Genomic DNA, 23,279 nt, shown 5'->3' on the forward strand with positions numbered 1-23,279 from the left:
GTGCTCCTTTTAGGTGCATGCAGAATGCAAAAATTGTGGGGTCAGGAAAGCTTCCACCCTAATTTCAGAAGAATGCCTGGGAGGCCAGGCAATGTGCTCCTGAGAGCATAGTGTGAAGTTGTGAGTCTGAAGCTGAAGGTACTATAGAGTTCTCAGAAGATTGGAGAAGCCAGTAACATGAGTCATCTGAGCAAAGTCCCAAGGAGTGAGCAAAGCCAGCACAAAAGAGAAGCCGTGGGAGCTAAAACCCACTGGCAGTACCATAGGGGCAGAGCCACTCAAGCCCTCTGGAGTTCATATGTTGCCACAGATTGCAACAGATGCTGGATATGGAATTATGGGATCTAATGTTTGCCTTGCTGGATTTTAGACTTGCTTTGATCCCTTTCCTTTCTACCTCCCTAGCTTTTGAAATGAGGATGTTTATCTTATGCCATTGTATTTTGGAAGTGTCTAACTTTCTTTCCAATTTGTTTAGGGGGCTTACAACTAACAGTTTGCCTTAAATCACCGAAGAGACTTTGGACTGAGTACTTTTCAGTAGTGCTGAAATTGTTAGGACTTGGAAATTCTCAGATATGGATTAGATGCATTTTGCATAAAGGGATATGCATGAGTTTTGGGGATCCAGAAGCAGAATGTTATGGCTTGTATCTAGTTTTCCCCTCAAATCTTCATGCACTCATAGGCAGGGCTTTTGTGGAGGTGGCTAGATCTAGGATAAATGAATGTGGATTAAAGATGTGATACTTGGATTAGGCTAATGATTGATTTAGCATGGTTCTGGGTGTGGATGATAAGAAGCTCCACCCTAGACGAGGGTGGTACCACCCAAAAGGCTTGTAGGCCTGATGGAATAAAAGGGACAGGAGGATAGGCTGCTGCTTGCTTCTTTGTGGCTTTCTACCTGCCACACCATGAACTGTTTCTCCTCTATGATGCCCCTCTGCCATGCCAACTTGCCTGTGACCTAACCAACTATGGACCAAAATCTCTACAAACTGTGCGCCAACATAAACCTTCCTCATTTAACTTGTGGGTGTTGATTGTTTTGGGTTACCAAAGAGAAATTTAACTAAGACACATTTCAAAGTCTAAAAATCTGAAATCTGAAATATTTCTGGTCTCAAGCATTTTGGACAGGGATACCCAACCTGTATTATTCCTATTTTTAAAAATGAAGAAGTTGAAAATTAGAGAGGTTGAATAATGTGCCCAAGTCCACAGAGCATCTAACTATTGAAGCCATAATTCAAATGTAGACATAATCTTGATCTAGAGACTCTGCTTTTATATATCTTGTCTCTGGGTCTAAGTTTTTCCACATATAAAAAGAAAATAATTCTGTACTCTCACTTGTCTCATGAACTATAAAACATAGAGTCAAGATATGTGTGAAAATATATGAGGACTAATTCAGGAGAGGCTGGCAGCTGTATGAGCCTCCTGTGCTCTTCTATCACTAACACTAGCAGGAGCAAGAAGATGTCTCCCTCCAATCCTCTTAGTTGTTTTTAAAAAGTTAACCAAATTTGGTCTTAACACCTATTCCAAGTCTTCCTTTTGCATACAAAATTAAAATTTAACTTACTACTAGATTTTCTAACATAGGTACTTTGCTCATTTACTTCCATCCAACATTCATTGTATGCAAGGATCTGCTCACTATGGTTGACCTTTGCTCCTTATCTGAAGATCATAGGGCCTTCAGGCACCAACCAATAACAAATGTGGTTCAAACAGTGTGCAAAGTGAGTTAAGAGCAAGCAACCCTACCTTCAGTTCTGAGCTTAGTTACTTTAAAGAGTAGCAGTGACAAAAGGAGTGAGGACTAGAAGAGTCAAAGGGACAAACCAAAATAGAACTGTTAATATGTAATGAGGACACCAAAGAGTACAATTTTACAAAAGCCAAAGACAAGAGTTTCAAATTGTATAACCTTAGACCTCAGTCTCTTTATCTGCAAAATGGGATATTTGCCTCATAGGCAGAGTTGTAGGTAGAGTAATCTGAAATGGTAGGTATACTGTGTTTAGTAGTATCTATCATATGCTGGTCTACTATAAGACATCAAAGAAAGGAAGGATTATAAATGGCTATTGGTTTCTAGGAAAGGTTTTGTGGGGCACTGAATATAGGATTTAAAGAATAATATGATTATAACAGATACAGAAGGGAATGGAAGGGTAGTTGAGACAAACAAAATTAAAATTTGAGAGGTGAAGACAATAGAGATTTGATGGTGGTGAACTAATGAAGTTTGAAGAGGTTAAAGTTGGGAAAGCAAAATGTAGGAACGGCTGTAAATATGGACTGGAAGTATGTATAAACAGTCTTGAATCTAGTTTGAAGAGAAGGAGATAGTCAAATTTAATTTTGAGGAGGAAGAATCAATCTTATGTGTGGTCATTAAAGTGTAAGGACATATTAGGAGAAAATAGTGACATTGAAGAAGAGATTATAAAATTTTGCTCTTGAAAGTATTAAATGTAGGGAACCAATAGGACATGCAAATAGGTTTAAACCTCAAGTGGAATAAAGGAAGACAGATATAAATAGGTTTGGGAGTCAGTGGCTCAGGAGAAATTATAAGGAAGATTTCCCAGTAAGAAATAGCAAAGAAAAAAGGTCACGTACTTTGGGAAATAGTGATAATAGGTGAGGCACAGAAGAAGCAGAGAACCAAACCTAAATTGAGTTGTCAGTACATCATTAGCATACCAAGGACTATAATCTCACAAAAGCCAAGGACAAGAGTCTCAAGCAATAGAGGCTGATCAACACTACCGAAGATATAGAGCTGTATAAAGAAAGCCAAGAAAAGATCTTTCAGAAGTGGCTATAACAATTGTCAAATTTTCTATTGCCAACCTAATTTATGTCCCTCTTATCACCAAAAGCCCTAATTCCAGCCTATACCCACTCTTTATACTACAGGCCCAACATAAAGCCAAGACTCGGTGCTTGGTTACTCTGGCAAGTTTCACAAATAGCTCTGGGCCACGGGACAACACTATTGTGACTTCTAACACAGTAATTTCCAACCACCAGGGCAACTGGGATGCAGGGCCAAATATATGTTGGCTCTTATTCAGAATTACCAATGAGTGAGGCAAACATTGTTTCTCACTCCCAATGAAAAATACTTCTGGTATGAATAAGAAGGGTTATATTATGCTTAAGACAGAATAAGATCATATTCTTTTTTATCCAGATTTTCCAAAATAGTCCTAATTTCAAATATTTTTTCCACAAATAGATACATTTGTTAGCATAGCCATGTACCCTGATTTTTAACCTGATAATGTAATCACAATAATCCAGGGACATGGGGAATTTAAAATCTAAGACTGCTCTCTGACAATAAGAAATGTGTCTACAGATAACTTTAAATGAATGGCTAGTGGGTGCTTTGAAGGAGCAGACAAAAGGAGAAAAGGAAGAAGAGAAGGAAAAGAACAAAGAAGAAAGAGGAAGGAGGAAGATAAACATATTCATTGAAAACACATGCTAGGCATTGATTTGGGGCCTTCCTTTTATGACTGTAAATCTCTACAATTCTCCAAAGTAAGCATTAACATACCCATTTCTTCTCAAGATAACCTCTGAAGTTAAATAAGCAGCTCATAGTCACCCAGTTAGTGGGTACTGGAGCAGAGTTCAATCTCAAGCCAGCCTTATTCAACAGCTTTGCTTCTGCTAATCCTGCAGTGTCTCTTAAGAAAGAAGAGATAGGTAGCCCACCCTGTAATGACTTATAGCAGTGGTGCTGAACCTATGCCACATGGGCTACAGCAGGCACACAGAGCCCTCTGTCAGCATGTGAGCCAAGTCACCTCAGCAGCTGAGCATCAGATATTCAGGTTTAATTACAGTGTTGGCACTTTGTGGTAAATGAGTGGGTTTGGGGTTGCAGTTTAGGCACGTGGTCTCTAAAATGTTTGCCATCACTGCCCCCAGGGTTTTTATTTGGTAGCTCTGAACTGGGACTAGAGATCTTAACAGATCCCAGCTAATGCTGATGGTCCAAGGAGCACATTTGGGAGAGTCAACGGCCCTACATCAGTGATGGTGAACCTCTTAGAGCTTTTAATGATACACACAAAGTGCTGCAGCATGCATGCCACAGGTTTGCTACTACTACCCTAGATAATTTTCCTACTCTAAGTTATACCCTTTCATCTCCTGATACTCCATTCTTCCCAGGGATCCCCATGCTATCATATACATTGGACTCCAGGATTCTAGTACTACCTATTTTTAATGTCTTCTGCAGCTGTTAGTGTCTGTCTTAGAAAGGGTATTTGGGGTCATGTAATAAGCACACTCAATTGCAGACTATGCCAACACAAGAGAAAATAGCTAGGGTTACAACCCACAATTGGTTTTCCAGAGCTATGCCATTTGTATTCTTCTTCTTCCTCTGGCCCACTATCTGTAAAGTACCAACCCCTAAAAATACCCTTAATTAGCCTGGGTGGTTGCTACATATATTTATTTGAATATCAAGAAGCAGAAGGGGTATTTTTGTTCAAAAACTGAACCACTATGTGTTGTACAGAATAGCAAATGTGCCAACAGCCATGAAGTTAGCTGACCTTTGCTTGCCTTCCAAGAAGAATAATAGAAGGACAAGGAGGGATATGAGCTTAGAAAACCTCTATGAGGTTTTCTGAGTTTGACATCTGTCCCTTTCTTCACAGAATGACCTCTTTCTCAACAGCTATCATGGACAAAAGCAAAATTCCTTTTCCTTTTCCCTTTAAACATATCTAAAACAAGTTGAATTTTATATTCTCTTCTGAAGTAGCCCTATAACCTTTTAATACAGCCTTGGAAAGTGACTCTGGCTATCTTGTCAAAAGTGTTAACACATAACAATCCTCCATTTCTGGAAAAGTGTGACCTGGGCTGTTCCAACAATAGCTAGGAAGCACCATGGTATAAAGCAATGGCTCAAACTAACTACTGGAAGAAGTTCTGTCAGTAAGTTACTAAATGATATTGGACAAGTCCCTTTCCTTGCATTAAACTATTTCTTTATCAGTCAAGTGACATATTAAAACCAGACATTTGGTCCTGGCCCAGAGGAAAGGGATTCTGGGCCACCATCCATTCCACTGCTCCCAGGCCAGAGGTAGGGGCTTCCAGGACGGCATCATTCCCATTGCTCCTGGCCCAGAGGAAGGGGCTACTGAGCCACTTTCCCACTGCTCCCAGCTCAGAGGAGGTGAGCCATGCAGGCGCCAATGGCAACCACCCCAAGGTTGAAATGAGAAGACACATAAATAAATCTCAAAACCAGACTTCCAGATCACCTACAGCAATCTCAAAGGGAAATGAGATGGAACACTCTGATACTCAACCACCTGGAGTCCCTGAACTGGCAACAAAAGAAGATCTGGAAAAAATGAAATCAGAAATAATTTCTCAGATAACAGGAGAAATTGCGCCCCTAGTGCAAGACATGATTAATAAATCTAGAGAGGAGCTCAGGAACATGATGGAATCCCAACATAGGAAACAAATGGAATCCACAAAACAGATGCAAATAGATTTCCAGGACATGAAAAACTCCACTGAAAGTCTGCACAGCAGAATGAGCCAATGTAAGAACAGAATTTCAGATATAGGAGATAAGACTGCAATTAGTGACCAGGACAAGAAAAATTGCTTCAAAAGTGTAAGGGAACATGAGAAATCAATCCAGCAGCTGCTAGATGATGCAAAGAAGAATAACATAAGACTGGAGTTAAAGAAGAAACAGGAGAGAGTGCAGACAACATAAAAAAAAAAATTCTTCACATAAGTAATGGCAGAAAACTTCCCAAGCAGGGGGAAAGAACTTGACATACACATAAGTGAGGCATATACAACTCCAAATAGCCTTGATCAAAAAAAATCTAAACATAGGCATGTAATTGTTAAGATTCCAGAAACTCAACAGAAGAACAAAGTTCTACAAGCAGTTAGAGAAAAGAAACAAATCACATACAAAGGAAAGCCCATCAGAATCACAGCAGATTTCTCAACCCAAAACCTCAAGGCAAAAAGAGGTTGGAGTGATGGATTCCAAACCCTAAAGGAAAACAGTCTCCAACCTGGATTGATGTACCCTGCAAAACTATCTTTCAAAATTGAGGGAGAAATAAGATACTTTCATGACAAAGAGCACCATAAGAACTTCATGAATACCAAAGCAGCACTCCAAAAAATTTTAGACAATATCCTAGGAACAGACAAGGAGGAACACAACAGCAGGAAGCACAGCACAATGAATCCATCATGTGCAACAAGAAATTAAATGTAAAGGGGGAGAATTCCACAAAAAGAAAAAGTCTGACAATGATAAGTCAATATGTATCCATTATAACCATCAATGGTAGTGGTCTCCATTCACCAATCAAAAGAAATAGACTGGCAGAATGGGTCAAGAAGCAAAATCCAACAATATGCTGCACACAAGAAACACACTTAATTCAAAAGGAAACTCATAGACTGGAAGTAAAAGGGTGGAAAACAATACTCCATGTGAGAAGAACCCCAAAACAAGAAGGAGTAGCTATCCTCTTTGCAGAACAAGTAGATTTCAAACCAACACTGATTAAGAGAGACAAAGAAGGACACTACATCCTTATAAAGGGAACAATCCAACAGAAAGAGATGACAATCATAAATATCTATGCACCAAACACTAGTGCGCCCAACAATATAAAACAAATACTAACTGACATGAAAAGTCATATATGCATTAATATAGTTGTGGTGGGGGATCTCTATACCCCACTGTCACAAATAGATAGATCAACTAAACAAAAAATAAGTAATGAAATATAAGAACTCAATCAAACTCTTGAACAAATGAACTTAACAGATGCTTAGAGAGTGTTCCACCCCAAAAAATCAGAATACACATTCTTCTCAGCTGTACATGGGTTGTTCTCCAAAATAGACCACATACTTGCACATAGAACATGTTTAAGTAAGTGTAAAGGAACTGAAGTTATCCCCTGTATATTATCAGAACATAGTGTGATCAAATTGGAGATCCATAGCAAAAGAAACTGAAAAAATTTCATAAACATGTGGAAATTGAACAACACACTTCTGAATAACCAATGGGTCACAGAGGAAATTAAAGAAGAAATCAGACAGTTCCTTCAATTAAATGACAATACAACATATTGGAATCTATGGGACACAATGAAAGCAGTCTTTCAAGGGAAATTCATAGCAGTGAATGCACATATTAGGAAAACAGAGCAAGCCCAAATGAACAACCTGATGCTGAACCTCAAGCTTCTAGAAAAACAAGAGCAGGACAAACCCAAAGCTCATACAAAGGAGGAAATTATAAAGATCAGGGCAGAAATCAATGCAATGGAGACGAAGAGAATGATACAAAAAATCAATGAATCCAAGAGTTGGTTCTTTGAAAGAATAAACAAAATTGACAAACCCTTAGCCAACCTTATCAGAAAGAAAAAGAAAAGGCCCAAATCCATGCAATTAGGAATGAAAAGAGTGAAATTACAACAGACCCACCAGAAATCCAGAGGATCATCAATACCTACCTCCAGAACCTATACGCCAATAAGACGGAAAACACAGAAGAAATGGACAGATTCCTAGATCAGCATGAATTACCAAAGTTGAATGAAGAAAACCTAAAAATTCTAAACAACCCAATATCAACCAATGAAATGGAAAATGTAATTAAAAACTTATCAATTAAAAAAATCCCGGGTCCTGATGGCTTCACTGCTGAATTGTACAAGACATTTAGAGAGGAACTACTGCCACTCCTGTTTAAATTCTTCAATGAAATTGAAAGGGACTCAATACTCCCAAATTCATTCCTGGAAGCAAGCATCACCTTGATTCCCAAAGCAGAGAAAGACCCAATTGAAAAGGAGAACTATAGGCCAATCTCACTAATAAACATAGATGCAAAAATCCTTAATAAGATACTGGCAAATAGTGTGCAGAAGATCATCAACAAGATCATACAACCTGACCAAGTACGATTCATCCCAGGGATGCAGTGATGGTTCAACATATGCAAATCAATCAATGTAATACACTATATCAATAGAGCCAAAGACAAAAACCATATGATTATCTCCATAGATGCAGAAAAACTAGTTGACAAAATCCAACATGCATTTATGATAAAAACCCTACAAAAAATTGGAATAGATGGTCTCTACCTCAAACTGATAGACGCCATCTATGAAAAACCAACAGCCAATATCATACTAAATGGTCAAAAACTGAAATCCTTCACACTAAAATCAGGAACAACATAAGGATGTCCACTATCACCACTCTTGTTCTGGAATCATTAGCCATGGCAATTACACAAGAGAAAGAAATAAAAGGAATAAAGATAGGAAATGAAAAAGTCAAATTGTCATTATTTGCAGAGGACATGATACTCTATATAGAGACCCCAAAATCTCCACCAAAAGTCTTCTAGACTTTATAATCAAATTCAGTAAAGTAGCTGGATACAAGGTCAACACACAAAAATCAATAGCTTTCCTCTACACGAATGACAGACTCACTGAGAGAGAAATAGGGCAAATAATTCCTTCCACAATAGCATCCAAAAACTGAAATATCTAGGAAACAAACTCTGAAAACTATAGCACTCTGAAAATAGAGATTGAAGATGATGTCAGAAAATGTACAGGCATCCCCTGCTCCTGGGTAGGAAGGATTAATAGAGTGAAAATGGCCATACTTCCAAAACTGCTATATAGATTTAATGCAATTCCAATGGAGATCCCAGCAGCATACTTCATGGACCTTGAGAAAACAATCCAAAAATTCATTTGAAACAAGAAGAGACCCAGAATAGCAGAAGCAATTCTAGGTAACAGAGACATGGCAGGGGGTATCACAATCCCCAACTTAAAACTATACTACAAACCTACTGTGACAAAAACAGCATGGTGCTTGCAAAGAAAGAGACCTGAGGACCCGTGGAACAGATTAGAAGATGCAGAAACAACTCCAGACACACTCAGCCATCTCATCTTCGACAAAGGAGCCAAACACCCTCACTGGAGGAAAGATAGCCTCTTTAATAAATGGTGCTGGAAAAATTGGGCTTCAACTTGCCAAAGATTAAAACTAGACCTATATCTCTCACCATGCACTAAACTAAAAACGAAATGGATTAATGATTTAAATATTAAAATAGAAACACTGAACCAGCTGGAACAGAGGTTAGGTAGAACTCTTGAAGACATTGGTGCAGGAAAAGATTTTATGAACAAAACCTCAGCTGCCTGTGAACTAACACAATCAACAAGTGGGATCTCTTATTAAAAAGCTTCTGCACAGCAAGAGAAACCACCAGCAGTGTGAAGAGACATCCCACAATGTGGGAAAAAATTTTCACATGCTGTTCCTTAGACAAAGGTCTACTATCTCGAATCTATAAAGAACTTTAAAAGATCAGACCTCCCAAATTTAAAGACCCAATCCAAAAATGAGCATCTGAAATGAACAGACATTTCTCAGACAAAGAAGTGGAAATAGCAAATAAATACATGAAAAAATGTTCAACATCACTGGTCATTTGAGAGATCCAAATTAAAAAAACGCTGAGATTCCACTTCACTCCAGAAAGAATGGCTGCTATCATGAAATCAACCAATAACAAATGTTGGCAGGGCTGTGGGGAAAGAGGAACCCTGCTCCACTGCTGGTGGGAGTGTAGACTGGTGCAAGCACTCTCGAAATCAGTATGGAGATACCTCAAAGAACTAGGACTGCAAGTCCCATTTGACCCCGCTATTCCACTGCTGGGGATCTTCTCCAAAGAATTAAAAGAATCATACCACAGTGATATATGTGCACCTATGTTCATAGCAGCACAGTTTGTAATAGCTAAAACTTGGAAACAGCCCAAATGCTCATCAACTGGAGACTGGATAAAGAAAATGTGGGTTTTTTTTTATAAAATGGAGTATTACTCAGCCATAAAAAAGGAGAAATTAGAGACATTTCTAGCTAAATGGATGCACATTGAGGTGATACTCTTAAGTGACATAAATAGGACACACATGTACAAATACCGAATAGTTTCTCTAGTGTGTGAAACTCAAAGTGTAGATCAGGACTAAAAGGTATAATAGAAAATGTTAAATAGGAAGAAAAGGGGCAAAGGGGGGAACTGGAAGGGGTAGGGGAAAGGAAAGAAGGGAATAGAATATGAGAAAATGGAAAAATGGAAATAAAGTCTTTGTAAATAGGGAGAGATGGAGGGGTTGAAGGGAGGGCAGGGGAAGGGGGAAAATAAGAATGAAAAGAGACTATGTAAAGGTGCAAATTTCCAATGATGAATGTCATTATATTGTATACCTAAAATGTACCAATGATTAAAATGAATAATTGAGAATGCAAAATAGGAAGAAAAGGTCTAAAGGCATAGGGGAAGTGGGAGGGGCAGGGGAAAGGAAAGAAGGGAAAGGAAAAATTATAAGAAATGGAATAAATGGAAACAAAGTCTTTGTAAATGGGGAAGGCTGGAGCGGGTAAAGGGAGGGCTAAGAATCGGGAAAAAATAAGAACCAAGATGCATCATGTAAAGGTACAAGTTCCCAATGAGAAATGTAAATATGTTGTATACCTAAAATGTACCAATAAAAGAATTTTTGAAAAGTAAAATAAAAAGCAAAACCAGATATATCACCTACCAACTCCCCTCTAGTTATATAATTCTATTGATCCTAATATTTCAGCCCTACAAAGGGCAGATATTACATTAATGCAGCTTATTTCTTCTGTCTTTTGTTCTTGATAGGATGTTTTTATTCTCTGTTGAGGAAAATGAGAAATTGGAGCTGACTAGTCCATTCCTAAAGATAATGCACCCAGGCTGGTAATATATTAAAGCATAGGCTATTGCCTGTGATTTCCCAGAGCTTTTTGGAAGACTGAAGAATGGGTTGTCCACTTTAGCCCTTGACTGCCCCATCAAAAGTGAATAGGGACCTTTGCTTTTTGTTCTCTACACTTAGTTGCCCAGAGAAATCCTTTTTTCTATAACATTAGCCCTCACTTGCCTATAGTCCCATACTTCCAACTTCCTACAGCCCCATACTTCCAATAAAGAAAATGGGTTTTTTTTTTTTTTATAAAATAGAGCTTCTTAATGATGCCTTTCTCAAAAATTTTTTGCTGGTGTCACTCTCTGTGCTTAAGATATCTCAATAATTCCCCAATCATACCAAATCTCTTGTCTAGTCCCATCTATGAGTACAACCTATGCCACCTCTAAGTAGGCAAAGACATCCTTGACATCCTCCTCCTCCTCCTCCTCCTCCTCCTCGTGTGTGTGTGCATGGGGGGGGGTGCTGGAGAGAAAAACCAGGGCCTCACACATTCTAGACAAGCTCTCTAACACTGAGCTACACCTCCAGCCTAGATCTTCCATTTTGAGCAAACCAAAATAGGCAGATGCAATCCCATCACTGTGCTTCTGATTCAGTCATACCCTTAGACTACAGTTAGGTGTAGAAACACTGGAGTCAGGTTTCTTCTTTCTACCTATGTGATCTTAGCCCACCTATTCCTTAATCCCTTCCTTTACGAATCCAACCTGTATCCTGTCTCCCTAGACTTCTTTCAGTAATTTTTACTTAGAATAAAAAGACAGCAACAACTTAGAGAAATTAAAGTTATTAAAAAAGTATTATTCTCCAAATAACCACAGTGTATGCTTGTGAATGATATACATAAAACGTGTGCTTAATCCACAATGAACAACATGTTTTTAAACTCTGTTAAGTTCTATAACATGAACCCTAAAACCAGGAAAGCTCTAAGGAAGATTAGAGCAACAGAGTTAGTGTCTCTGTAAGGTTGCAGAACATTCTATATGGCCAAAGCAATTGTCTATATAGTATGTTCACCAAAGAAAGGAACAGAGATGCCAGCTATGAAAAATTCCACTAAGAATATGAAAAGAATTAAAAGCATTGCTATTTATTTTCACCAGGACCTAACAGTTGATATCTAGTTGTTTCCAGCTCCAATCTGAGTGTTGCTGTCTCTCATAACTAAATAATTTTGTTTTTAGCAGAATAATTAATGTACTCAATTGATAGCCCTAGATATGCTTAAAGAAAGTATTCAAATATCTCTTTTCATGACAATTTTTTCTAGTTTGGGGATTTGATTTATGATTCATTAGGCATCAGTTTGTTCAATGTCCAATTATACTATCTTTTACTTTAATAAAATGAAACATCTACTGATGGCTTTGGCTACACGTAGCAGAAGCAATACTCAGCCAGACTGGCTTGATTTGAAAAGGTAAGCCTAGACGGGACTCAGGCTCATCAAGAGAAAGACAAACCACTTGGTCTAAAAATCAATATGCAAACTGGTCACGAGCCAACTTGTACCTTCCAGGACCTAAAAGCTTGGAAAACTCAGCCCTGTCGGGTATGACGCCTCTCAGGACATTTTCTCATTCATTCCAGGCCTATAGTAAAGGACTTATTCCTGTACCTCTTTCAAAAGAAGTTGTAAGTTTACCTTAGCTATAATGGTGATCAAATAGATGAGGGAAACAGAGTTCTTTGATTGGTCTAGATATTAGCAATAGCTTCTGGTATTGCAAATACCAGATAAACTCAGCCACTAGCTTAGTGATGACAAACCTTTTAGAGACAAGTCCCTAAACTGCAACTCAAAATGCACTTATTTATTGCAAAGTGCCCACACTGCAATTAAATCTGAATACTGAGGTTTTAGTTTAGAAAAAACAACTCATGCATTAACATCTTTTGTCTTAAAAGAAAAACAGATTGGGCCAGGGATTTAGCTCAGTGGTTCTGCTGCCTGCCCCGCAAGTGCAAGGACCCAGGTTCGATCCCCAGTACCAAAAAAAAAAAAAAAAAAAAAAAAATGACACTCATGCCATAGGTTCGCCACCACTGCACTAACTCAGCCTAATGGATCCAGAAATTTCTGAGTTAAGATCCAGTTGCTGCCTCAAAGTTCACACTGTTAAGAGCCTGGTATTGTCATGGGAGAGAATACTATCCTCCCAAAAGAGTGAAAGACATCATATCACAGTAATAATGCATACCAATGTTTATAGTAGCACGATTCCTAATAGCTAAATCTGGGAAGCAGCCTATATGTTCATCAACAGATGAATGGTTAAAAAAAATATGCTATCTATATATAACGTCTATATAAGATAAATGGTTATTTGGTTATGTAAGATAAATTCAAGACACTGGTAATAAAATGGATATATCTAGAAAATAAAATGTTAAGGGAACTAAATAAATGCGCTTAAACACCATATGATATGTCTCATTTGAGTAAGGCAAAGTGCAAATAAAAAGCAATATAAAAGACTGGTAGACAGAAACAGTGAGATACATCTTTTGCTAATTGGAAAGAGTCAAAGAGACTGAGGGTGAGAGGGGAGGGAGAGCGAAAGTAAAAAAATTTAAGATGTATCATGTACATATACCAAATGCCCCCAATGAATGTTAACATTGTATGTCGTAAACATGAACTAAAAATAATAACAGTAACCATGAAAATGTGGAAAGGGGATCTAGAGATGGAGGGAAGGAGTGAGTGGGGAGTGAATATATATATATATATTCCCAAAGATGAATGTAAACTTCATGTACTGCAAAGATCTACTAATAAAATAAAAAATTTTAAAAAAAGAAAATTTAGCCAAATGGGTCAAGGTTACACATAAGAGAGAAAAAGATAATCTTATGGAATACCAGTCATTAGCCACTTGACTAGATAAAGCTCCCACACCACAGCAGCTCCCAACTGATAAATATTAGCTTATACCTTCAAAACATCTTAGATAGGAGTTATGCCAAGTTGTTATGGGGCTGTCTGACACCTCTCAAGCACCTCTGACCCATAAGACAGTCACAGAAAGGCAAATACACTAGAGATCCTTAATTTGGGCCCCCTTTCAAATTATGCTCAGAATTATTCCAAGAATTTTAATAAGCAGCCCCAGTGATTCTAATCATTTATATTGAAATCAATTGTCTTAAGCTTTCTGGGGCTAAGAGTGTATTGTAAGAATTTCCCCTTATTGCAGTGGACCAGTCACAAGAAACTAGAATCTCTGAAACTCCACCTCCAGGTTTGTCCTTCTCACATAAGGTTCCAGGAAGACTGAGGAATGAAAGAGAATTTTCCCAGCCTAAAGAAACCATCTATATTTACTCTGATCTTCCTTCATCCCTGTCCCTCAGCACTGATGTCACCACTAGCCCTAATACAGTGTCCTAGCATCATCTATAATCTATACTCTGTTTCCTAGAGCTGTATATAATCTAAGGCAGAAATATTCTAAGAGACAAATTATTAGTATAATAACAACAATAACAACAGACTCAGCAATTCCACTCTTGAAAATTTGCTGAGTCAAAAGTATACCATAACAAACAAAAAAAGTATACCATAACAAACTGAAGGTTATCTCTAACACTTTCCTGTCTATTAAGCAAGCCTGGGCCCTATACCAAAAATGTTCCTGCCCAGGGCGTCATGCCCTTGGGCTGGATACTAAAGCCCCAACTGGGGTCTCTTGCTGCCTTCATTCCCTGAGATAAGAACACACCAGGAGAAACCTAGAGAAGCAGGGGAGCTCAAAAAGCCTCAAGTTCCTGAGATAAGCTAAATCTACCTTAGTTCTTGAATTTTTTCCTGTGATTCCACTGGGACCACTCCTAGAAGACTTCATTTTTCTTATGACTTTAGGCCTAGCCTTGGAGATTCCTAGGCAGGGTGGGGGTAGGGTTCCTCTAGGTTTCCAGAATGGTAGGAGGAGGGGGCTAAAACTACATGAAGAATCTGTCCTCCGTCCCTCCCACATGCATAGTTCTATACTCATCAACACCAGAGGGTGGGTGGGCAAAGCAAAGAGAAGGAAAGTCATTTTTTATTCATTTGACAGATGCCATGTTAGGAGGGTTGTAGGTGGGGGGAGGAGCAGGGGAGGAGACAGGTTGGAACTAAGGGTTCTAATGTCTAAATGTGGCCATCTGATCTAAGGTGATGAGAACAAAAACAGCATTTAGTCAGGAGCACTGTGACCTCTCCTGTCTGGAGAATAGGAAGGAAAAATATATTTTAATCAACTTATACCACCATCAAGTTTCAGTATGCACCCAGGATACAGGCTTGCAAAGCTGCGGGCCTTGGTATTCATTTCCAAAGAGAATGTAAGTGTCTCCATGGGACTCATTACGCCCCAGAGAGGAAATCTGCATCTAAATAGCCCATCAGAAAATAGAAGATAGTTTTTAGTGTTTCATTGACCCTCTCCCGGTTGGCTCACAATAAGAGAAAAAGTCATTCAGCCAAGGCCAAGACACCTAACAGTGTTTCTAGTCCCTAGCAGCTTTTTGTGTTCAAGAGTGAACCATGTTTCTCCTGACAAAATCTTTCACAGTCCTGAGTTCCCAGCAGACATTCATTAAATGGTAGATGAATGGAGGGCAGGGGCATTCAGTGAGCAAAACCTGGATCTCAAAGTGAGCCACTGACTCAAACTAGATGATTTGGCCTCCTCTTAGACATTGTTTTAAAGACTTCGAGAGACACAACATCTAAATTCAGGCTTCCAGACAGGACACAAGAGACACAAAATCAGGTCTACCCTCAGGGTCCTGGAGGGATGGCACCAGGTCTCTGTCTGCAGGAAATGTGCTTGTGCCTGTAACAAAAGAACTTCAAGTAGGTTACTCAAGCTTATATAAAGGAAGCTTCCTTCTGTCTGGGCTAGTAGAGGATGTGGGGGTGGGAAGGGAGGGGAACTCAAGGCAGCTGATTGGGAAAAAAGCATCCAGTAAGTGCCAGGGTTTGAAGCTACTCTTCTTTACTCCGTCCAGGACTGAAGAGCCTGAAAGATAATGGATTGTTTTACTCAGAGGTGATCAAGATTGGAGACTCAAAAGAGCTATCACAACTAGTTCAGTCCTCCGTTTTACATGTAAGAAAACTGAGGCTCTAAGAAAAGTTGCTTAAAGTATTAATCTAGTCAACACCAGAGCTAATATTAGAAACCAATCCTACAGTCTTTTAGAAGGATGTATGTCAATTGTTTTTGCACCCTACACTATTTTCAAAAACAAAACACTTAGATGCCGTTTTTCTTTATAAAAAAGTAACTGTGCAATGATAGATGTCCATTTGTTTCCTATCAGTGAAAAATAAAGACATGAGAATTGTGGCTGGAGGCACATCTGATGGAGGCCAGGCTCTCCTAAGGAATAGTAACTTGGAATTATTCCATAATTAACACCACCTGGCCCAGTAAGTCCAGATAGATATCAGTCACCCAGGTGGGTGACTAGAGCATCTAGACTCATGCCTTCCCAAAAATGTCTTTGTTCTTTACATGTACCCTTGCAATGTGACTCATTTCCCTATTGGATCAATATTAGCTAAGCAGCTATACTTGTAATAGTATAGGTTCATGGCAGTTTGTGACCCACATTGTACCCACATTGTGACTTTGCTGTATAAATTACCCCTGACAAAGGGCCTTGGTGGCAACCCACTTGAGACCACTCCTGTCTCTCAGGAGCTATCTCTCAATATAAACTTTTCCTACTCTTAACTTCCATTGTTCCTTGAATTCATTCTTCAATTTCAAGGGACACAAACTTGGCACATCTGACATGTAGCAGGTTAGGAGTTATATTTCTCCCATATTACTACATCATTTGTAAACCTCAAATATAAATAATAACACTTTTAATAAACAAGAAAATACTTATCCCAGTATTTAAATACTAATATAATATGTGCTTTATACAAATTGCCACACAAATATAAATTTTAAATTAGTACTATTAACAATTTAATGCAGAAAGAATTTCTGCAATTTTCCCCCTGAGCTTTACTGTACAGAACATTGTTTTAGATATTTCTGGTGCTCTTTCCTCCTGCAGCTCTACAGACATTATTCCTTCAGCACTAAAACCAGAGCTTGCTACTAGTTCTTCCCTAAGGGTTCCAACGTGGTCTGACCTATCTGGGGAATTAAAGGAAAAGAACAACTCAGAATGATGGCTGAGTAGAGACACTTCCAGAATCATTCTCATCACCAGATATCTTTGCTTGAGAATCTCAAATTCAAATCCAAACTAAAATGTAAATGCTAGTAGAAAACACAATGGCATAGGAAGTCTGGACTCTAAGCTTGGGTCAATTACTGACTTCTTGTTAGGAGCTCAGAGAGATCTAGCTCCTTTCTGAGCTAGCTGAATTAGGTCATTTTAAATAGAAAGATAGGTGAAATAAATCAGACATATAAGCTTAAATACCGTTCTCTCATTTGAGTAATGTAAAGTATAAATAAAGAGCAAAATAAAAGATTGATAAAAGGAATTAGGGAGATAGATCTTTTGTAAATGGTAAGGGGACCAAGAAACCAAGAGTGAGGGGAAAGGGGGATGGAAAGGAATCTTAAAAAGATTTACGATGTGTTATATACATGTACCAAATACCTACAATGAATGTAAACATTATATGTCACAAACATGAACTAAAAATTTGACAGTAATAATACTGAAAATGGGGAAAGGGGATCTAGAGACAGAGGAGTGGTAGGAGCATGAGGAGGGGAAGGGAAATTAAAAGAATCAAAATATGTTAAGTACATGTACCTACTCCCTAAGATGAAGACAAATTTTACGTACTTCAAACATGTCCTAATAAAAAAAAAATGAAACATTATTTTTGAGCTATGCTGCTGCCTTGGTTTTTAAAAGTTTTTTTTCCTTTGTTTTGTTTTTTGCACTGAGGATTGAACCCAGGGCCTCACACATGCTAGACAAGCACTCCACCTGATCTACATCCCTCATCCTTTTTAAGACAGGGTCTCACTACATTGCCCAGGCCTTAAGCTTGTGACATCCCCTACACTCCCCACATCTGTCTGTCTCTCTAGAAGCTGTGATTATAAGACTGCGCTACTGTGCTCAGCTCTGAAAGTAGGTAGACTTTGACCTGAGGAGAAATAGTATCCAGTACAGAGATGGTTTTGGGTTCCACTAGCAGCAGCAAAAACAATACCTCCTCCAGCCAATTCAGGCCATTGAGTTCAAATGACCCAAAGTATCTTCTCACAAAAATTTAAGCAGGACCTCTTCTATGTGTTTAGCATATTATAGTTTCTAAATTGTATTCACACTTATGAGCTCATTTGATTCTCTCAGCAATTCTGAGATAAGCAGAGAAAGAATAGGTTGTTCCATTTTAAAGATGAGGAAACAGGCCTGGACAAAGGAAGTTACTTAGCTACACTAAAAGCAAAGGCCAGAAAAAAAAAAACCAGATCTTTTAACTCATGGTCCAATATTTTTTTCTCAATAAGAAAAAAAAATAGCTAACATTTATTGAATGCTTAAGATGTATAAGAGATAAACCTAAGGTTTTACATATACTAACATTTCATTCCAGTTTAAAGATGAGGAAACTAACATTCAGAGATGAACTGACTGATGAAGGTCACACAGGGCCAGAATCAGAACTCAAGAAGTTTTACTCTCAAACCAGTGCTCCTAAACGCTGTTCTCCACAACACATCCTCACACCCCTGGTAGATATGATTCAATAAAGTTTAGTCAAAGAATCTCTTATAGCAAGGTAGAGAACAGTCTGTATAGTATATCACCCTAAAAAGTTGAGGGTAATACATTATATTTGCTTATATATCCATAAAATATTTTTCTGGAAATATTCATTGGTGATCTGCAGAGAGAAGTTGGGTTGCTAGAGGGCAGGAGTAGAAAGGAAGACTTTTTACTACGTACTCTCTTGTACCTTTAAAACTTTGAACTTTGAATATGGAACTATTCAAAACTAAAAATTTTAAATGAGGAGTCTAAGGTCAAGTGAGCTGAGAAAATTGCTTGGCTGTTTCTTGGTAGGGCTGTGGCAGCTAACCCTTCTCTATTTACCGCTCTGCTTTCTCAGACTTGAAGAAAAAAGGGGCACCTGTCCCCTGTAATCCTCCAATCCCCTCTTACTTACCTAATCCTTTAGATGGGTCAGTACTATAGACATTCTGCAGTTTTTAACAACACAAATGGAAATAACAACAGCTTATGCTGGGCTTCACTAGTAAATCAGTGGAAATCGAAAAATAATGAATTGGGAGCAAGAAAGATGAAAAGATACAAAAGGCCTTTAACTTCAACACTTAGTACCCAAAGCCTGACCTCCAGATTCCCTTCACCTCTTTTTTATCATTCTGACTTAATGTGCCTAGCCTCCCCTCTCCTGAGTTTAGAATGGCAGAAATAAACAAGCTATAAAGGCTCTATGAAAAGAGAAAAAAATAAGCCCAGCTGGATTTTAATCTTCACATTGCCAGGAAAGAGTCAGCTCATATGGTCTCTAAGGCCTCTCAGCTTTGGTTCTTGGATTTCCACAATCTTATCCCTCCCTCAAGAGTTGGCAAAATCTTCCAAAGATCAACCCTCAAACATAGTTTCTTCTGGCCTACCCTTAGGCAGGTCAGCCCCACATGGCTTCTGTACCCAGCAAGCTGTGATGAGGTGGGTGGGCAAGGTAGATGAAGTGCCTCATGGGATTCTCCACAAGAGGCTTAAAGAGGCAGCACAATTCTCTCTCACAACAGCTTAACATGGTTCCTAATGCTTCACTGTTTCCAACCTACAAGAAATGAGTGGGACAAGTGAGATATGAGCTGCTGTGGCAGGGAGAAAGGGTTAATCAGTGTGCCTCCTACAGGCAACCAGGAAAAACCCAGAGGAAGGTCTAGATCTGATGATCTATGGTAGGCTTGGCACATTCTGACTTTTCTCACTGCTTCCTAGATTTTATTGAGAAATAGTGTATGGTACCTTCATTCCAGCTCCAGCCTTTGGTACCAAGGGCCAGAAAGGTTTCCCCAGGACACCATGACCTGGTTTCTAGCTTGAGAAATTCTAAATATAGCAGCCATTCATTAGTGGGGCCAGATAGCCCAAGCTGCTGTGCCTAGGGGCTGGGTTGTGGTCATTAAGGACATGTCTGGTCTCTCAGTCCACTACTAACACAGGAGAGGCTGGGCCACTGCCAAGTAGGGTACCCCTTTAGGCATCTTAACACTTCCCCTCTAACACATAATTTAGATATTATTTCTGTTATTTCATTCCTAAGGAAAACAAAATTTAATATTCAATTACTTCAGATTTTGTAGGATATTGCTTCATAATCATATCACTCCCATAATGGTTTGTAAGTGAAATGAAGAATGAAAGAGTAGGCTCAAGATTTCTGCATTGATCAGTACAAATTTGCTTCTTCATTCTTCTACATCTGCCTGTTAACTCACAGGGCTCACATCTGAGGGCTTGGATCTGAGCCCTGTTTGTTTGTCTCGTGAGTCTGCTACAATAGCACTTTAGCATCCATTTTATTACTGAGTTCACAGACCTGATTTTAGGATAAAATGGGCCAGAGAAAACTGATGGAAGGCCACCAGCTGTGGCCAGTTCCCTATCATACTTACAAGAAATAGATAGCTGACCCTATGGGTAGGATATTTTCTGCATAGAGCTGTCTGGAGCCTGTGAATATGTCACAGAGATGTGTTCAAGTGTGTTTCAAAGGCAGATTGTCATTCCTTCTTAAGTTGATTCTTAAGAGTATGTCTCAGGGATAGGATTGTGTACCCTGGAGCTAAGAGCATATCTGAATGTGAATCTCAGTGTATCTCTTGTATATATGAGTATATAATTTTGCCTTATATACATCCAGGTGTGTTCACCCATGCAAATGTGTACAAGCATGCCTCGTGTGTGCCACTGTATATATTCCCTGCTTATGCTGTGAATGTTTGAGTGTACTGCATTAACTAAATGTGCTTCAAATTTGTCAGCGTGAAAACATGCCCCACCTGTGTATGCTTGATGTGTCACAAACACGCTCCACATGTCTGAATGTGTTGTGTATATTATATGTGACTATAGCACGTATAGTGTGTGTGGGTGAAGAGCATGAACAGGCAACAAGGCTAAACCAATTTTCCTCCTTAAGAACTTGTTCTTACCAGCTAGCATTCCTTAAAGTCATGTGGATCAGTCTGCACATAAGCAGGACAAAAAAAAACTCAGTTCAAATTGTGTTTTTTCTAAGAGCTAAATAGAAAAGAGAGAAGACAAGGACAAAAAATCAACTAACTTTAAGACTTTGGATGAGTCCTTGCCTCTCCTTATGCCACAATTTTCCCAGCAATACTGTCAGGGAGTGAATTCAATGTATGAGATCTTTCTTACTCTCATCTAGTTACTTCTCACTTTAAGTACCATGAATTAATTGTCATTCCCCCTCACCACCAAAATGTCTGTGCACAGATGTGTACATGTGGATTAGTACCTGCAGATGACTCATCCTAGCTAGGCCCTCTCTAGGAAGCTACTGGTTGCCTTCCTATACTTGTTGGTCATTCCACACTCATTTTCCCAGTGGCCTGAGCCAAATGAAATAAACCTGATAAACATACAGCCTTAAAGACATACAATCTTCACCAAGGCCCAGGCAAAACAATATGTGGTTTATCCAATCATTCTTCCTCATCCTATGGAAGGACTGTGGTAAGGGTAATGAGACAGCTTTTAAACTCAATGTCTACTCTTTAAGAACCAGGACAGATAAATCTACAAAGAGAAAATATCCAAACTAAGCAGGGCACAAAGGACTGCAGAATTTAAGGTCACTTTTTAGCACTGGCAAGACCTCTCATGGGTTCCTAGACAATATTATATCCAGATAGACTTATTATAGATCTAGTAGATGCATCTGAAGTGCTCACTTATGGTTCAGTGATAACCAGGCTAGAGTTATCTAGTGGCATCTGTCTAGATCCCTCTTCCATCTTAAAAAAAAAAAAAAAAAAAAGATCAGCAGAATGTGGTGGCACAGGCTCCTAGCACTCTGAAGGCTGAAGCAAGAGGATTGCTGTGAGCTTAAGGCCAGCCTGGACTGCAAGCAGGACCCTGTCTCAAATAAACAAACAAAAAAGACCAAGTTACAGATGTCACATTCAAAATGAATTATTTGCTCAAAGTCAGTTGGTACTGATTGGAGTAGCAAACTCCATATGCTAGGCTCTTCCATTGTCTATTAAGCATGTCTCTGTCTATTAAGAAAGAGCACTAATCTGAGTCAATCAAACCAATTCTTGAGAATAATCTTAGCATTGCCCAACTCACAGGATCATGGAGAATAGACCAATGTGTTAGGAACAGAAACTTTTACATAGTTTTTTTTATCTTCTTGCCCAGTGCAGTGAGTTTCCAAACAAAAGGATGCAGATAAAGGTAAAGACGGTCAACTTGTTCCATGTAAGCCAGTGGCCAAAAACTTTTAATTTTCTAAATCAACTCTTCATCATACCATGAAAATCCAGAAATATTCATTAAAAATACTAACCAAGGATTTGGGGGCCAAAACAGATTTTTAATTCCTAACTGCTTAGGTGGTTCTGGTTGATGGACTTGAAAAGGTGCTAAATAAAAACACAATTAATGTTGGCTTTCTTACAAGCTCTTCTTTTAGTTTTGCAAGCAATAGGAAGAGAGAAAGCTAGCTTGTTATTCATACCAACATGTATGTGACTCCATGGGGAACGGAGCTAGAAGTAAATAAAAGCTCCTTGTTAAAAAAAAAAAAAAGTCCCAGCTTTCCACCAAGTACTCAAAGCATGGGGCAGTCACAGGACTTTTCTCCTTCCTAGGTAGAGAAGAGTACTCTGGACTACAGTGGAGACTGAGACATAAAGACAATGGGATTTTTTCAAGGTTACTCACTTCATATTTGCAGCCCCTTTTTATTTTTATAGAAAGTCTACTGAATGTCAGAGCAGACTCCTGCACAGTAGCAATTACGTGTAGATTTTTGTCTCAAAGAATTCTGAGAGATTGTAAACCCCAATTTACAGAAAACCAAGTCAGAGACTGACTTGCCCAAGGTCACAGAACTGAAAATGATAAAAACTTGTAGTTCAATGACGATCTGATTTCCATCATACCATATTGATTTCCCAAATTACTCCTGAAAAGTCATAGTGGCTTGCACATCTTATAGGTTCAAGGACTCATCCCTATCAGGCAGTGTTCTAGTTCCAGCACTACTACCAATGCATTCTAATCTTTTGAGCAAGTAATTTTCCTCTCTAGGCTTTGTTCCCCAGCTTCTACAATGAGAGGATCAGATCCAGGAGTTTTAGCATCCTTTCTATAGAA

At 38.8% G+C, this 23,279-nt stretch overlaps 1 protein-coding gene across 7 annotated transcripts in view; it reads right to left on the reverse strand.

Annotated features, from left to right (window-relative positions):
* Positions 1-23,279, reverse strand: part of Arhgef9 (Cdc42 guanine nucleotide exchange factor 9) — a 241,660-nt gene that overhangs the window by 173,370 nt on the left and 45,011 nt on the right. The window contains exon 1 of one of the 7 annotated variants that reach the window (XM_087208136.1): positions 15,677-15,728. The exons of the other annotated variants lie outside the window; for them this stretch is intronic. The gene's annotated coding sequence lies outside the window, so the exon portion shown is untranslated. Of the gene's footprint in view, positions 1-15,676; positions 15,729-23,279 lie in introns of those variants that run through there. 7 annotated transcript variants of the gene reach the window in all.

Source organism: Heterocephalus glaber, unplaced genomic scaffold (assembly GCF_053883595.1).
Source record: "Heterocephalus glaber isolate CG9 unplaced genomic scaffold, H.glaber_assembly_v1.0 deba00000936, whole genome shotgun sequence".
NCBI lineage: Eukaryota > Metazoa > Chordata > Mammalia > Rodentia > Bathyergidae > Heterocephalus > Heterocephalus glaber.